The sequence below is a fragment of the Chelonia mydas genome, chromosome 2, assembly GCF_015237465.2.
Source record: "Chelonia mydas isolate rCheMyd1 chromosome 2, rCheMyd1.pri.v2, whole genome shotgun sequence".
Lineage (NCBI taxonomy): Eukaryota > Metazoa > Chordata > Testudines > Cheloniidae > Chelonia > Chelonia mydas.
In genome coordinates, this window is record NC_057850.1 from 98,432,825 (window position 1) to 98,445,004 (window position 12,180).

At 40.3% G+C, this 12,180-nt stretch overlaps 1 protein-coding gene across 1 annotated transcript in view; it reads left to right on the top strand.

Annotated features, from left to right (window-relative positions):
- The window catches only part of TSHZ1 (teashirt zinc finger homeobox 1), a 97,370-nt gene that overhangs the window by 73,289 nt on the left and 11,901 nt on the right, over window positions 1-12,180 (top strand). Inside the window, exon 2 of the transcript XR_006288616.1 lies at window positions 11,823-12,000. The gene's annotated coding sequence lies outside the window, so the exon portion shown is untranslated. The remainder of the gene's footprint in view (window positions 1-11,822; window positions 12,001-12,180) is intronic.

The following is a 12,180-nucleotide window of genomic DNA, read 5'->3' on the forward strand; positions in this document are numbered from 1 at the left end:
TGGGGATACTGTTTCTGTAGCTTGTAGTCCATCTTTGTGTGGAATGTTGGTGTAGAGGGATTCTACATCCATAGTGGCCAGGATGGTGTTTTCTGGAAGATCACCGATGGATTGTAGTTTCCTCAGGAAATCAGTGGTGACTCGAAGATAGCTGGGAGTGCTGGTAGTGTAGGGCCTGAGGAGAGAGTCCACATAGCCAGACAATCCTGCTGTTAGGGTACCAATGCCTGTGATGATGGGGTGTCCAGGATTTCCAGGTTTATGGATCTTGGGTAGCAAATAGAATACCCCTGTTCAGGGTTCTAGGCATGTGTCTGCACAGATCTGTTCCTGTGCTTTTTCAGGGAGTTTCTTGAGCAGATGGTGTAGTTTCATTTGGTAATCCTCAGTGGGATTAGAGGATAATGGCCTGCAGAATGTGGAGTTAGAGAGCTGCCTAGCAGCCTCTTATTCATATTCCAATTTATTCATGATGACGACAGCACCTCCTTTGTCAGCCTTTTTGATTATGATGTCAGAGTTGTTCCTGAGGCTGTTGATGGCGTTGTGTTCAGCACGGTTGAGGTTCGGGGCAATTTTCCACAATTTAACTTTTAACAATTGAATCATAACATTCAAAAACTGGTAGGTGAACACTTCAACCTCTCTGGCCACTCAGTAACAGACTTAAAGGTGGCAATTTTGCAACAGAAAAGTTTCAAAAACAGACTCCAATGAGAAACTACAGAGCTTGAATTAATATGCAAACTATATACCATTAACTTGGGTTTGAATAGAGACTGGGAGCGGCTGGGTCATTACACATATTGAATCTATTTTCCCATGTTAAGTATCCTAACACCTTCTTGTCAACTGTTTAATGGGACATCTTGATTATCACTACAAAAGTTTTTTTTCTCCTGCTGATAGTAGCTCATCTTAATTAAATAGCCTCTTACAGTTGGTATGGCTACTTCCACCTTTTCATGTTATCTGTATGTATGTATATATATATATATATATATATATATATATATATATATATCTTCTTACTATATGTTCCATTCTATGCATCCGATGAAGTGGGCTGTAGCCCGTGAAAGCTTATACTCAATAAATTTGTTCGTCTCTAAGGTGCCACAAGTACTCCTGTTCTTTTTGTTCATTAACAAGTTGGGGGCTCAGGGCCAGGGAAGCTTAAGAAGTGAAGATTGAGTAAAGAGTCCTAGTAAAGTGAGGAGTGAATGCTGTCTGAGTAGTGTTATGTAAGACAGGAGGGGCAACTGTAAGGAGTGAGGAAAACAGTATTGTTCTCGTGTGTCACTTAAGTCTTTGTAAAAGCAGCAATTATTTATTTGTATTGTGATAGCATTTTGATACTCCAGTCAGGGTTTAGAGCCCCAGCGTGTTATAAAAAAGACAGTTTCTGCCCCAAAGAGCTTTCACTCTAAATGCTACCTGTTCCACAGTAAATCAGATAAATGTGACCACAAGTCAGAAAGGCATTGGTAAAGGGTTCTCATGCTGTGCCTCATTAAAATAGTTCAACAATAGCAGGAAAAAGTTGCTGGTTGTTAGTTAATTTTATATAATATAGTAGCCCCCAGATCATGTTCAAAGCCCATTGTGCTAGGTGCTGTACAAATACATAGTAATCGACAGTCTCTGCTCCAAAGTGTTTACTATCTAATTTAAGAAAAGACAAAACAAGCGGGTGCAAAAAGCAATTAGAACCTTGGGTGAGGAAGAACATTGACAAGAACATGTAGTTTGTAGACTGGCTATGTCCACACTCACATGCTTTTGAGTCATTCAATAAAAAAAATTATATTAGATCTGCAGCAATCTGTACTGGCCATTCACCTAGCTGTTATCAGTTAGCAATTTCCCTAAAAATGATGCCCAGATATTCTAAATCAGCACCTAAATATTTAGATCGGGTATTATTATTTACAGCAGGGTGGGTTTATTGCTATTCCAGATGGGAGTCTGATTACATGACAGTTTGGGCTACCTTCAGATTTTATTCACTAATAAAGATATGGGGGCAGAGGAGGACAGCTACAACAGCATAGTCCTTCTAGGGTTAAAGATCCTAAAGCTTTAAAGAGAATGTATAAAAGAAAATTTCTTTCTGAAATAATTTATGGAAATGCCGTGCTCCCTTTGAAGGTTCCATGTCACTGCATGGCACTACGCAATGTTCTCTTTCTTCACCTGTCAGGCAAGGACCACCTCGAAGAGTCTCACTGCTGATTACTAGTTAATTGTCATTAATAAGTGACAACTGACATTATGGGGGCTTAATGCAGAGAGAACAGAAAAGAGCCACAGATATTCTAATGAGCTGACTCCTACGTGCCCTCTATTGTTGTCGAAAATGAGGAGCTGTCGTCATTGTTCAGGAGATGGGCTTCAATTGCTCTGGAAAAATATTCTCTTTTAATTTCTTTATGCATAGATAATTCCCGGTGCACTCTCTCTCTCTCACTGACACACACACACACACACAGACACACACACAGACACCTTTCCATGAACACAGTGAAAACTTCCAGTAATGATGCACAATACATGCCAAGCCAGAGCAAGGCCATTTTCTCTGAACAACAGCAGTATTTAAATGTAGATATGTGCATATGTGTGTCCGTGTATATATCATATATCAGACCAGTGAACTTAACTTAAATCCCCAACCATCAGGATTTTTAATGGCTACCAGCTAGGTGAATGGCCAGTACAGAGCAGGAAAAAATTGCTTGTTGTTAGTTGTATGGGGAAGAGGAAATAAAATACTTTTTCAAGAAAAGCTCCATCAGTCACATCTGAAAACTAAAAGTGAGGAACAAGAACATGAGCTGATGCTGCAGTGGGATCAGGCCAGTGAAACCCTATTCATTCTGTTGTCCTCAAGAGCTTTGAAACAGTAACAACAGGAATGCCCAGGCCAAGATTTTCAGAAATGAGTTAATAAAATTAGGCTCCTAGTCCTAAATTCATATTTAGGTACTGTAAAAAAAATGGCACGATTTTCAAAAGTGCTGAGCAGCCAGCAGCTCCGTGTGAAGTTGGTGGAGGCTGCTGACGGCTGAGTGCTCGGTCTTTTGAAAACCAGGCCACTTTTTAAAGGGCCTAAATACAGACTTACGAGCCTAGCTTCACATACATGTTTCTGAAAAAGCTCAGCCAGCAGAGGGCCTGAAATTGGGGAAATGATACAGTTAGGTGTCAAATTCCTGGTTACGTTGACTGTGATTCATTTCTATTTGTGTTCCTTAAATTTATACCAAGACACTGGGTTTGTAGAAAATCCCAGGCTAGCCAGGTCAATTTAAAATGAACTCAGATCTTTTAAAAATAAAACAAAATAACAAAAAGGACAAATTTACAAATTATTCCAGTGCTTTCTACAGTTACCTACTTGAATTCTTTGCATATCTGTGTTGTAAGCACATTTAGTATGTGTGTGTTAAGTGTTATCATCCATGGCTCAAAATCTTTCAGCGCTGGGGTATGGCAGATAATGCTTGAGGAAAGCTATAGGGGAAGCTAAGGAAACTAAAATTGTTAGTTTTCAAGTGCCAAGGCCTCCTAACAACAATTTGTATGCCGTTGTTTGTCACCTTCTATCAAATACAAGTCTGAAGCTGATATGTGATGTGTCTAAGCTGTTGAAGAAAAATTTCTTCTTCTCATTGTTAAAAATCTTAGCATTTCCATTCTGCAACAGTAAATCATGTGCCTGTGTTTTTCCCTAAATATTTAAGACTATGTTTGGTATTTTTGGCTCAGAGGTGGGAATAAATTAAGGTATGACTGGCTTTGTTTACTGCTTTGGCCTAGCCAGTATCTCTCAGTTTCCTGTCACCAGGGATGCCTACCATTTTAGACCTAAATTTACTTCCTTTGCATGCAGATTAAAACTCAAGATACACAGAACACAAAAAGAACACGAGACATCTCTCTTACATTGGTTTCAAGAGAAGGCATTCCTTCATTCCTTAATATTCTCTGTCCTACTGCCTTGAAAAACAAAGGACACAATGTGTGGAACAATGGCCCAAAATGAGGAACACAAGAGAAACAGCAGTGCAGGAAGTCTACCATTTTCTATAACCCTAGGACTTGGAGGGAATGTGTAGTGGTTTGACTCATGATTAGGAGTGGAGTAATATTCTTTGAGTAATATTATGTCATCAGACTTTATGCACTGAAGTCAATGGGAAATTATGCTGAAAATTTGAAAGGTTCTGTTCCCAGCCCTACTTATGATCTTGGGCTTAAATTCCTGGTGTCTCAATTTACCCATCTGTTAAATGGATACAATGGTATCTGCCTAGCACAAAAGGAAATACTCTGAGACCATTGTGAAAGATTCTGTCACAGTGCCACATTTTTAGACACCACCTCTTGACATTGCCAGTCTCACCAGTTATTGCTCTGTGTTGAAACTTCCTTTTTGGGGAAGGTGATTGAGAAGGTTGTGGTGAAACAGTTTTGAAAGCACTTGAGGGTCTTTGTGTCTCTACAGACCCCAGTCAGTCTGGTTTTAGGCCTGGATATAGTATGTAGAGTGCATTACTTATGTTGTTTCATCGCCTTCCCCTGGGAACAGATGAAAAATGAGTGTCAGCTGATTCTTTTAGCTCTATCCGCTGCCTCTGTTACCACTGACTATGTGTTGGTGTTAACGCATCCCTGAAACCTAGCAAAAGTAGATGGGGTTGTTCTTGAATGGTTCCACTCCTTTCTTCTCTAAGAGATCCCAGACGGTAGTATTGGGCAACGGCTCTCCTGCCCTGAGAATTCTCATCCTATCATGTTGGCGCCCACAGTGGTCTGTTCTGTCACCACTGCTGTTTAATGTGTACATATGGTCATCAGCAGGGTTATTGTGTGCTGTGATGCCTTCAATATGTGGATGACCCCAAACTTTACATGTGCATTTCTTCTACCTTGGTTGGTGTAGTTTGAATGACTTACCCAATGTCTAATCGAACTGCAGTGTGGCTGAGGGATTGCTGAATAGGTTTAATCTAGATAAGACCTTAGTGATGTTATAGGGTTCAGGAAGGCACAAGAAGAAATGGCAATGATTATATCACCACTGCCAATTTTGGGAGTCCGGTCTACCACTTGCTGGGTAGGCTTGCAAATTGGGGGTGGGGGGGAGGGTGTGTCATACTGGATCCCCAGGGATTACTTGATAAGGAGGTAGTACTGGTTGTCATGGCAATTTTCATAATTTGTGCTTTGCAAGAAGTTTGTAGTCATTTCTATTGGATATGAAGCTCACCACCACCACTCCTGCCCTCTCCCTCTGGAATTAGGGTTACATGGACTGCACCTTTCAGAAAATGAAACCAGTGGAGAATGTGGCTTCTTACTAGGCAACGTTTCAGGTAGACAATAGATTATAACTTTGCTTGTGCTCTGTACTGGTACCGGCTGGTGTGATTCCACGCCAGTTGCAGTCAGTCTAGACATTCCTTTGTTTTAATGGAAGGGCCAATTTCAGGGAGGGTCGACTGTTTCTGAATTTATTTTCCCCTGTGATCCACCAGAATCCAGATTTGATCACCTTCAAGGCATGTGCAAGGCCTATTTCTTTTCCCAGGCTTCTCTTGGGGTGGCAAGAGCAGTCCAGGTTGATGGAAATGGGGGACAATTGTAAAACTCTTGTTTTCATTGTATGTATTTGTGCATAGAGGTCAGTACATTTTATGAATTTGAATAAATATGTGAAAATTATTATAAATCCAGTTGCTGGATTCTTCAGGGCTTCTTTAAATAACTTATAGTAATTAAAATGACATCAGACTATCTCCAGTTCTGGTGTTCTTTCCAGTCTGTGTCTCTCAGATGCCTTTGTGGGATGAGGGTAAAACTGGGCCTATCATGATGGATGCCCCTTGCAAAAAGTGGTTTGGAATAACCCAGGACAGACAACAAAGCCAAGACTGTAGATAGTCTTATCTCACTTTTAGAGTTATAAATTATTTAAAAGAGAACTCTAGCTCCAGGAAACTGGGGTTACAGAAAATGTTAAGCTTCCTGAATGGCTTGTGTCAGGTGGTGTGGCAGGGTTTATTCGTAGGCATTCAGGAGCTCTGAAAATAGTCAGCAAATGAACAGAGTATGTCATTTTCTTTTGCTATTTCTCATATCACATTTCCAGAGAACTAAGGCCTGAGCTTTAGGGCACTTTACATTGAATTCTGAACTATAAAAATCTCCTTGATGGCTAAAAACATAGCTCCAAAGTAATAGATGCGTTATCAACACAGATTATTACTGGCTCACAAAATGCTCCAAGTAACAACATATCATTTATCTAAGCAAATGCAAGATGGTTAAATTTAGTATTTGTTAATAACTAATTCATGAAACCACATGATGAAGTTGCACCATGTGAATTGTTCGGTGATTGCTTGAGCAGACTATATTGTTCTAATTAGCACTGGAAGCTTAAACATGCATGCTCCTTTCCCCCATCCAACCTTACCTGACGTATAAAATACAAGAAAGCAACTGGGACAATACATAGGCACAGGTAAAATTCTCTTAATCATTATAGGCCATACAAGATCAACTGGTGATTCATAAAGCCCAACATCCTTCCTCCAGTAGTGACTAATACTTGATGATACAGAGGAAGCAGAAATGGAGGGGAAAAGCCATAAATGCTGTAGATTGGTGGAGAGGGACAAATTCGTTCTTGACTCTCTGTGCCAATCAGCTTGTCCCGAAGCATGAGATATGGTTGTTCCTACCTTATCCTTCCTAACTCCAATTTAGAAATGATTGTTCATCTAACAACATTTGCCTTTGCTTTCTTTTTCACAGCAAGCTGACAGTGAGAAGGTAAAAGTCATATTTATTTGAGGAAACAGCATTTTTTGTACATGCTGATAAACAACACGATGAGACGGAGGTAGAATTTCAAAGCGGTGCTTGTCTTTATTTCCTTCCCTTTCAATAGCTGTTGTTTTGATTACTCTATGCCTTAGGTTATAATTAGAATCTTTTTTGTGTGTGGAAGTATTAAGTCCATAAATATGAAAATAAGGCCATAATTGACCTTTGGACTGAATTTATTTTCATTAGATTCCGCTTATAGAAAAAACACCGATTTGAAGAGTGCTGTTTGTGTTCTTGTGAAGCTTTACAGCTCTGATGGTATATCATCGATGTGGTAATATGGGTATGCTCTGAAAGGGACAACTCAGCAAGACAGGGCGGTGAAAACAGGTGTCTTCTTGGAGTTCTGAAAGCACCACTGGTTATAGCTATAAAACACACGCCCAGCTTATAGCATTATAGCCCATAATGAAAGTTGATCAGCATGTCCCAATCAGTATCATTACATATTGCTGCAAACGCCTGAAGAAGGACAGACAATGGAGGGTGCTTTGGAGACCGGAGGTGCTGAATGATCTAACACTGAAAGCACTGGGGTTGCCACACCTGCCTGTGTGCTTTACTGGAGCTTTACAGTATGCAGGGAGGTTTCCCAGTTAAATGGTACGTAAAACTGAGCAGCCTTCTGGGGAGGATACGTACTGCTGTAGCCCTATGCATCATGTATAATATTCCAGTTGTTGTCTCTGTTTGTAGCCACAGCTGTAGTTCTGCTGAGCTACTAAATAAAGTTTTGAGAACGGTTTTGTTTTTTCCCTCTTACCATTGTGTGAAGAGAACATATGGCACTGCTATTACATCAGAACCTGCAGGCAATTCCGGTTTATATATTCAGTTAAAGTAGGGCTACAGATTGAGGAAGGGGGAAAAAATGACTACTTCAAAGAACAAAATACAAAATCTCCAGGCCTCACACTCAAATGTGTATCACCAAATTAAATAAATAAAAACCCATTGATTCATATTTTTAATTGCAGGGCCCAGTTTCTCCAAATGTTTTGATCTGCCTTTTGGAGAATTTCAGGTCACTCAGCTGTATATGCGCCCCACCAAGGTCACTCTGGAGGAGGATTGTGGTTTGCTTGACACCTCCAGGGCCCTCCTCAGAAAACGACTTAGCATATTTCTGCATAGTTTGTTCTCACATTCTGCATTTGGACAGTGTTGGATATGTAAAGGCATGTTCATAATTTTTTCCCCCAGTCCATCTTCCCTCTTGTGCACTGGTAGCCTGCACCAGAGGGGATACTGAGATTTCCCGAACTGTATTTAGCATGGGATATGAATATTTGTCTTTTTTGGAGCGTCGTATCGGGGGGTAGCCGTGTTAGTCTGTATCCATAAAAACAACAAGGAGTCCGGTGGCACCTTAAAGACTAACAGATTTATTTGAGCATAAGCTAGAAGTGGGGTTTTTACCCACGAAAGCTTATGCTCAAATCAATCTATTAGTTTTTAAGGTGCCACCGGACTCCTTGTTGTTCTTTTGGAGCGTGTTTCTTAAAATGATCTAAATTGGTACTAAAAGGGTAAAAAAAATGGAGGAGTGGCTGGTGACTTTCCAGTTGTTTAGTTCTCCTTGTGCCTGTGAAAATTCTTACCAATCCTGCTTTTAAATAGTGCCCGCCATCCCATTTTTGTCTGGGACTATTCTGGGGTCTGGAACCCAGCCCCAGCCAACATTCTGCGTAACTAGCACAGTGGGATGGGGGGAGGGAGGAGGAAAGAAAAGAACAGCTCCCTCTTGTCTCTAGAAAGTGTTGTGAAAAGGTAGGAGTTCTATTGTTGAGCACCCATCTCCCCTCTGGCTGGGAGAGCCTGATGTACATGTCCCATAGAACTTCTCTAGGCCATAAATCCCGACCCCAGAATACCACATTTCCTGCTGTGAAAAATTATCATCTTATTTTACAGAGAAGATCACCTGCTTTCAAGGTGCCTTCATTTCAACAAGAAGCAGACAGCAGGACAACATCATCCTGCCATGAATTTGGCCCATTTACAAATGAAGCCCTGGGAGTACTAACAACTGGCGGGAGCACCAACTGTGACTGTGGCCTTTGCCCATGCTGGAGGCCAAAAAGAAAGTAGAGAACACACCTATTGATAGATATTGTCGACACCTACTTTGACAGAAGTCATGCCATGGTCTGACCAGAATTAAAGTAATCATCACTCCACCTCAGAGACCTCATAAGCTACTGTAGAACAATTAACTTCCCTTTTATACACACACTAATGGAGGAGCTAGCAAAAACAGTCTCCAACCACACCTGTCAGTATACCAGATCCTTCTCAGTAATGCTCCAGGTACTCGTTGAACTGGTGGATGATCTCCTGCTAGTCCTAGATAAGGAAAATGCATCCATCCTCATCGTGATAGTACAGACAGAAATTTAGGAGTGCTGGCTGCCCATGACAAATACACCACAGACCTACTGTGGGTGCTCAAACTAACAGAGCCATCTAGGCATTTAACTCTTAGTGGCTCCCAGTGTTGCGATGCTGACAATTCTATTGCAAATCCTGTGATATCTGGTGTTTTGCTTAAAGCCCCTGTGTTTGGAGGCAAGTGGTTATGTGAGAATCTCAGCTTTCATTAAAAAAAAAAAAAACAGCAGTAAATTTCTAGCCCTCATGGTTGAAGAGAAAAGCTTGGAAATGTGTCCCTAGTGTACACTAAAGGCTCAAACACCAGAAGACAAAGTAAAAGAACCTCGAATGTATCATTAAAAATAAATCTAATTATTTTTTAAAATTTTATGATTTTTAACCAATTTCCTGGATTGTTGAGGCCTGGCATGATTATTCATCGATCCCAAGACCAGAAGGGACTACTGTGGTCATGTAGTCTGATCTCCTCTATAACACAGGCCATAGAACTTCCCCAAAATAATTCCTAGAGCAGATCTTTTAGAAAAACATCCAGTCTTGATCTAAAAATTATCAGTGATGGAGAATTCACCATGACCCTTGGTAATCTGTTCCAATGGTTAATTAACCTCAATGTCAAAAATTTACACCTTATTTCCAATCTGAATTTGTCTAGCTTCAACTTCCAGTCACTGGCTTGTGTTATACCTTGTTGAGTACTTACGGCTGGCTTCAGCCAAGAATGACACTCCCACGCAGAGGTCAGAAAATAAAAAAGAACCCTTACTCTCAGCCTGGTAGACAAAAAGTAGACAGTAGAGGACATGGGTTGCTAGACTCCACGGTAGTTTAGCTAAAGGGATTACATTAAACAACAAGGCGTGACATTATTGTTTTGTCCATATGTATTTTAAGTATTGGGCAATTCTTCCTAATCACCCACTTTCAAGAGATCCTTTCAGCAGACAGATATCCTGTTATAATCCTCAATTGTGCTTGAGTCATGCCTGGATATGTTACACAGGTATGTTCTAGCTGGCAGTGCTGGAGGAACATGTTCCACAGTAGTAAGATCTATTCAGATAACCGATACTGAGGACAAATTTATTTGATATCAGATAACAGTAAGAATGTGGGGATGATGGACCCTACTTGTGACAGTTACACTTGAAGAGGGGGAATAAATGAATTTATACATAACACCTTTCAAAGAATTCTGAAGCATTTTACAAGTAAGAGGTAAACCTAATAACACCTCCCTGAGTTATTATTCCCCATTTTCCTGATAGGTAAATGGAGGCACAGAGTGGTTAATGGCCCAGCCGGCACAGTGGTAGCATGGGGAACCCAGGAACACTGACTCCCAGCTCTAATCACTGGAAACACTCCTTCCCTAGCACTGTGACAGCCGAGCACGGGGGGAGTTTGCATGGCAGTGCTTTTCTGTGCCACTATTTATTGCTGCATGGGGAGTGTTTACCAAAAAAGAAGAGTGGGAGCTGGAGTAGTCTACAGATATTTACCTTTTTACAACAAAGGGCACATTTTTAGCACAGTGCACTGAGTGAGAAGAAGTAGACACACAACTCCCATTAACAATAATGTGAATTGCGTGTGTGAGTTCCCATTCACTGTACTGAAAATTTACCCCTAAGGGTCCACATAAATTTGAGCTGTTGACCATGTGAAATGTTCTTTTATGGGCAATAAGGACACTGAGAGGCAGCTACACGTTTTCCTAAGCCCTAGCCACATACTAGTATTTGTCCGCATAATTCTTCCTTTTTTCTTCCCATATGCCACGTACGATGCACACGCTGCCTATAGAATGCAGGAAATATCTGAGGCCAAAAAAATGGCTTTAATGAATGCATACTTTGATATTGAATTTAGGCCTTGGAACTGTAATTCCCCATCTCTGTATTTTGATGAGAAAGCCTTTACAATGTTATCAAACTAATATATTGTCGCAAATTCTGTATCTGCTGTCTGTGCAACATATAATACGCACTGTATGAGAAAGGAACGAACTTCCAGAAGAAAATTTCTCTTTCTCACAAAGAAACAAACAGCTTTACTGGCAGGTCGAGTAGTCATGCTACTGAATCTTAACTTTTATTTATTATGTAAATAGAGGGGGATTGTATTCTAGTACACAAAAAATTAAATTTATAGTTTATGCCTAAACGCCTCAAATAATATTGCTTTTATTCTTTTTTTGCAGTGTTAGCGGGATGTCTCTCAAATAACTAGAGCAAAAAGTTATGCAGGGGAGGCATATAGCTTATCAACAGACATGCTGAACATTTTGAACTCTACAGTCATAAACAATGAACATGCATATATTTAAAAGAAAACTTGGAGTAATTCATCTTAATTGAAAACCGATGATTCCTGCTCAGACTTCTTTTTTTCTTTTGGAAAAATACTATCCATATAAATTCTCAGGCGATCTCCTGGTAATTCATATTAATACATGAGAGGAAATGGTTTGGATTCAAAACAAATGTTCTCACAAATGTAGTCATTTCATTCTCTTTGTTTTCTAGATCCCAGCATTCAGCAGGTTTAACCATTTAGCAACAAGAATTGGTAACTGATCCATGCCACTGTGCCTGGGAGCAAGCACTTGAACCACAGAGAAAGATCTGAACTCATGGATGTACCTGAACTTCATGAAGGAGAAGGCTGGCATGGGAACTTCTGTACAACCTGAGAAACAGGCAGGTAAATTTACAGCAACATTTACAGTGAGTAGCATCTCAAGTGGGTGGAGCTTTGTTTGCGGGAGGAGCTTGGAAGAATACCATTTTTTTTCTTTTCAAATTTGACCACTGCTGTTAATACTTGTTTGCCCCATACAGTTATTTTTTTCATTTGAAAGGGTTACTTTTAGCAGAAGAAGTG